Source organism: Atta colombica, unplaced genomic scaffold (assembly GCF_001594045.1).
Source record: "Atta colombica isolate Treedump-2 unplaced genomic scaffold, Acol1.0 scaffold219, whole genome shotgun sequence".
NCBI lineage: Eukaryota > Metazoa > Arthropoda > Insecta > Hymenoptera > Formicidae > Atta > Atta colombica.
Window position 1 is genome coordinate 506,745 of NW_017259315.1, and position 6,760 is coordinate 513,504.

Genomic DNA, 6,760 nt, shown 5'->3' on the forward strand with positions numbered 1-6,760 from the left:
TTATATAATAATTGTTTTTTATTAATTTAAATTTTAATAAAAAATTGAAAATATCTATTTTTGCAATAATTTCTTTTCGTTATACTTTTTGCAATTAAATTTTATTACAATAAATCTGTTCGTGTTGCTTGAATTTTTTATATTCAGCTTTTTCGTTTTTCCTCTTTTAAATGTCCAAATATATATTTATCTTATTTTTAATGCAAAAGTTTTTGGAGATTTCAAATAACACGAATCGACGTAATTAATAAACGTAGGTTGTATGTTGTTGAATATTAACCAAAAATGACATCAATTTTTACTAGAAAATAAAATATGATGAAAAATTCAAATCGCGTATTTTTTCACTACTGTATATCTACATGTGTAAGTTATTTTGATAGAAATATTTCAGAAAAAATAAAATAATAGATGATGTGTATATGAAAAATTATAAAATATAAAATAACGTTTTTTGTCCTTTTAATTGTTTTCTAAATTACTTATAAATTCATTCGACATTTGCCTGTATATCAATGATATAGAATAGACGTCATTGTAACGCGATGTAATTGCCTAGACTTGCAGTCATTGATCGTCCAGTCGATTATCAAAGACAAGTTAACTCGTTATCGGTGACTATAAGACGCTAATTTAGGACAAGAGATAAGAAAACATGCCAAAACCCTCATCATCATCCACTCGTCGAAGATATAGATCGAGGGCGCGACGAGAAGATCAAGGCAAGGAGATCTCGTTCGCTTTTGGAGACGAAAAGAGGGAAGAGCGACAGGACGAGGGGAAAAAGAGGTGAGATGCGACAGGATGGAATCGTTGATTTATGCGCCCGATAAGAAGACGCAGAACAGTATCCGGCCGCCAAAAGTCCGCGTCATCTATCTTCGTTGTTCGCAACGTGGCGCGGCCGCTCTGCGAAGTGCGAGATGGTGCCCGAACTTCCGGCGCGCACGGGTTGAAGAATTTCCCGTGGGATATTTCGTAATTTAACGGGTGAAAGGGTGACTCCCCTGCTCCTGCCTACTTCCCTCCCATCTTCCTGCCACTGAAAGAGAGCATCCGAGCGACGCGCCCGCGTCACTTCGACGCTCCGCATGGCATTTTCAGTGCGTCACATTGAATCGAGAGTTTCCAGAGTATTCAGAACGTCGTCTTTTCTGTGATATAGAATCAGTCAAATATCAGTAACGGGATTCTCTAATGTTTTATCGACAATTGTTGCTATCATTAACTAGCGACAGCCAAAGGTAAGAATGATCTTAGAAAAAAATACGACTCTCATTGACTAATTAACGATAATAACAATCGTTGTTAAACGTTTGAGAATCTCGTTACAGTTGCAACATTCCCGTAGTGCAGTCGATATTGGATGCGAGACGCTTTTAATAAATTGAGTATCTCGCTAAAGTAGATTTTACATGGAAGTTCCCGCGAGACCAAGGCAATTTTAATAATGGATAATCCTCGACGTGATTAGATTACTGTTTAATTTTTACGAAAGGGAAATGCGTGCGAATTTGTCGTCCTCTTGACTGCGATGCGACGATGCTGCGATACGATGAACCGAGCATGGCATATTCCCTTGAAATTCCTGGCACGTCACTTTTTCCTTACTTTCTTTTTTTTGCATAGTTCTGATTTATCAGCGCAGGTACACTGTTTGTAATCCCGAATACAGATTTCGCAAGCTGTTTAAGCATCACGCCGTCCACCGGCGAAGGAACGAATTTAATTAAAAGCCTATGCGCGGACTTCAGCCCCCCGGTGAAAGCGCGCCTTGAAGGATGAAAGGCTCTTACTTCATTAATGACGGACCTCCTCTTTACGTCCTCCAGAGGTCATTTAGTCGTCTGAAAGCGTAGAACCGGTTTCTCATTCTGTTTTCTCATTTTGCCGCATCTCCAACAGCGGCCAACACTGTTTTTATGAAAGGTGCCGCGCTTGACTCTTCGGGGGTCGCAGAATTCTATGCAAATAGCAGTTCGCGAGGCTCGCGACTGCAATGCAATACTCCACGAATTTATGAAACACTATGATATCTTGCTGTAATAAAGACGAGAGGTACTCGCGGTTTTACCATTATGTCGATAATTCGGTTAGTTCTTGCTGCCATGATGCACGACTATTACATATATATATATTAGTATTTCACAATACATACAATAAAAGAAAAATATTCAATATTTGTCATTATAATTGCAAAATATTTTTGATTAGAGACTCTATTTTAATAGCTATTATTGCTACAATATCAGTATAATAATAATATATTATTAATATATTATATTATTATGTACATATGTAATAATTATCATTGCCAACATAGTAAAACAGTTGACACTAAAAACGACTATAAACAGTCATTTTTATTCTTAAGATCATTTTGAAATGAAAATCTTGATATCAAAATATCGAAGCTATAATAATCTTTTAATATAATGAATAAATAATGAAAAAATCAATAATTTTATTTTCACATAGTCTTTATATCGATATTAACGAGATGTGACAATTAGCTTTCGCTTTTATCACTTTAACGTTGTATACTGAAAAAAATTTAGTAAATTTTAATAAATATTTGTTTCAGTACGAAATATTTACTAAATGTAACATATATTTATTTAAACATAATTTTTTATTTTGAGTAAATATTTATTTGTTATAAGTAAATATTTCGTTAGTATTATTGAAACAAATATTTATTAAAATTCAGCATTTTTTTCAGTCACTTAAATGCACAAATTTTTAAGCAGTATGATTTAATAATTTTAAATGATTATAATTCAAAATTTATTACAGCCTCAATATTTTAACATTAGAATTTTTACCTTAAAATGATCTCAAAAATCTCTTTAAGTTTTTACAGTTTTACAGGATTATCCTGCATACATTTAGTAAAATTATAAATATCATTATTATTACTGATATTACTAACAATAATACTAACTAAAAATGGAGTTTTTAATAATAATAGCTCTCATAACTATTTTATCACATGCAATTATAGCATAAATATCACTTTTCTCTCAGTTTGGAAGAATATGAATTATGCAACAGTAGAGAAGATGAGAAACAAAATTCATTTACGTAAATTTTAATTTGCTGCAATTATTTCTCTCCACAAAATCGTAAGTAACCTAAAGTTAGTGGTAGTGTAATCTTGGCATTTCAGACAGGAAATTGACTTCAGATAAATCAAAGAGAATCTTTATCGCTAAAATTAAGATCGAAGAAGATCGTTATCATCGTTCCGTAATTTTTATTAATGAAAATTAGCTGTCTTCGTTATCGAGGATCTACGCTGCAAGACTTATAGTTCATAAATCAAACACTCTATTCTCGTCATTACACTGAAATTACTTACTACCTTCTAACCGCATGTGTCTTCCATATAAAAAACCAACCTCTCGATCACTATCAACTCTAATTTCCATCGGCCGATTCAGACTCCTTCAAAGACTCGGGTCAAAGGTTCGTCGTGCAATTAACGGCGCGCAACTAACGGCTCTCTTAATCCTGGGACTCCCTGTGCGCAAGGAGAGTGGACCTTCATTCGTCTTTAAATCAGTTCCAGGGCGTTCGCGGAAGCGTGCGAATGACAGGAACGGCAGTTCGTCGAGCAAGCACAACTTTTTAGCCACCGCCACCGCTTCCGTCGTCGTCGTCATCGTCCGCCCCGTTTCACCACCGACGACGACGACGACCCAGCTCGATCTTCTATTGGCTTACTAGTTTCCGCTCCATCTTTTTCTCTCCAAGTCTCCTACGTACGCTCTCTTTCTATTTTTACGTCTCATTTTCCAAAGACGCGCGACCAGAAACGACATTGGAAATTTCTTCTAACTCTCTCTTTCTCTCTCTCTCTCTCTCTTTCTCTTTTTAAAAGCGGGAGATCATCTCTCCTCTCGTTGATGCTCAATGGCTTTCAAGCCAGCTACTGGACTTCGCTTCTCAAGCTCATACAGATTTTCGGATGACAGAAGGAAGGGAGCAGGGAAAGGAAGTAGAGCCAGGTAGGTGAGACTTCATTCTGGTATAAGGCTCTGAAGGCTTGGGAAACACACAGTGATGTCAAAACCATAACCTGGGATATGGTACGACGCAGTATGAGGCACCTTACCCCAGCCAGCGACAAGTGAGCGCCAAATTGCTCTCGTTACTTTGTATTCGGGCGCGTCATGACTAACGACCCCCGCCATTTCTGCTCCTGCCGCTGACTTTTGCAACGTGCTTCAACTTTACGACGTGGCTTTGATCCCTGTGGAGTCGAGGTTGCACACAACAGAGAAGACCGCTGGTGCTGTGCTTTATACCCGCGCCAAAGACATCGTCAGTCTTTTGCGTGCCGTGATCCTTTCGATCGGTTACCGATTACCGTGTGAAAGAAATCGCTGACGGTGCTTCTATCATCGCCTCCAATTTTGCCTGGGATTATTATAATCGGAATCGCAAACGAGATCGAATTAATTCTAATGAATTATTGTATTGTCAACTATTACGCGACACTATCTCTCCTGTTTTCTGTGTAATTCGAACTATGTAATCTTTCCTCTCGATGGAAATTTAGAGAGATTCAAGGATGTATTATACATACATTTAAAACAATGAAAAAATTATGAAAAAGTTACAAATTATTCTAGACATTTATAACAATAATATAAAAAAATTAGTAGCGATTTGAAACTTGAATAACAAATTATTTTAATAAAAAATAGAAGTGTGCTCTAATAGAAATGTAATTAAGAAATAATTACAAAAACTTTTTTTTATATAGATCAAGTATTCTAAATAATTTAGGTAAAGTTTCATTGCGATGCAGAGATTGTTCTGTAAACAAAAAAAATTTATTTATTTGTTTAATTTTAAAATAGTTAATCTCTGCATCATAATAAAATTTTACATAAATCATTGAATGCAAAAGAATTGAGAAGTTTTTCTTCTTTCAATGTTACTTAAAATAATTTAATTTTTAATTAGCGTTTCAGACTGATTGTGTTGAAAGTCCGAAAGTTATTAGCGCGTAATTATATCTGAAATAAATTGATTTAATAAAGAATGTATATTGTATTATTCGAAACATCTAACTTTGACCATTAAACACGATGGCTTTCTCTATCATATTTAATTTTTAATAACAAATGAAATAAATAAAAATGTATAAACTATAAAATATATTGTAGATAAAAATGTAATGTTGTTCACACAACTATAAAGTATAAAAATGTGTAGATAAAATGCAATATATTTTTCACTTTCGTTATACATTACCGCTCAAAAATATTAGTCTTGTGTCTTCGCTCTAGCAATTTTATTTTTTATTTATAATATGTAAAATTATATGTTGTCTATTATTTAGTCATGGAAGTATTCAATAGAGAAAATTATTATAAAGGGAAATTATAAATTTTTCAAATAGTCAATTTTTCAAATAAGATTTTAAAGAGAAAGAGAGAGGGAATGGGCGAGAGGGAGGGAGAGAGAGAGAGAGAGAGAGAGAGAGAGAGAGAGAGAAGGAGAAAGTTTTAAATCTTGCTTGATGTTAAAGTAACATTGGTGCAATTGGGCTAAAAACTATTTAAAGAGCACCGGCACAGAGTTTGGTTTTTATTATAAAAATCTAAGATTAGATTTGAAGAAGTCTGAGAAAAAGAAAGTTTTTTTTCTAATTTTATTGAAAATATGTAATAATAAATTTAAAAAATGTAATGCATGCAAACTGTATTTATATTTTATTCTTTACATCACGAAATTTCCATGAATAAAGAGTATGCTGAAACTTTTGAGTGGTAGTGTAATTTATTTAAGATATAAATATTAACAAATTTTTAATTTATTTTGTAAGAATTATATTGATGATACGTCCTTAACCACGTAGGTAGGTATTCAACTGTAAAATCTGAAATTGTGAATGATAGTCTACCATAGTGATAGTACCACAAATTGATCTCGTATTCGTTATAGAGTTTGCGGCCGTAACTATGTCTAAATATCTTGAATGTGTCCGTGATATTAATCCAACAGTAATTTACGAAGTGAAGTCATTATTGCGGTGCGCCTCGTGCACACAATCTATGAGGGGTGGAACGAGCGTGCTTTGATAATACATCTATCTCTAAAGGCAACAGTTGGAACTTCACGTCCGTTTAATCTCGCTATCATATAGAGATTACTACTCGTGCGACCGGTCCACTACTCGATTGCGGGCAACGTCGCTCGATGCGTTTCGTCCGGCGGAATTAGATTTATCGTTCCACGCGATATGCATTCGTATGCACTCGTTGGACAAAGGGTGCGGGACGCGCGTGTGCCTGCATTTCGAAATGACTAGATATAACTGCAGAACTAAACGGAACGACTGCATTATTGCTTGACAGGTACCTTTAATCAGGCATTTTCAGTTCTTGTCGTGATATTTGATTTTTATTGCGATTTTATGCAAATTAAATTCGCAATTTTATGCATGCGATAAACGAAATTCAAAAATTTATAAACGTGTATACTTATCTTAACACGAGCACATGATTTGATGTAACTAAAAACCCAGGGGATATTGCGAAATGTTATAGTAATCAGCAATGAGAGATGTCTTAAAATTTCGAAGTCTTCTGGAACGTCTTCTGGAATTATCAGAAGAACATTTGTATATTTTTGTCTTATATCTCGCTTTATAACATCTTGAGACATTACCACAGAAAGATTTATATATAATTATATATAAAAATATGTCCATATTTTTTTTTTTTCTTTAGTAGAATCCTTTCCA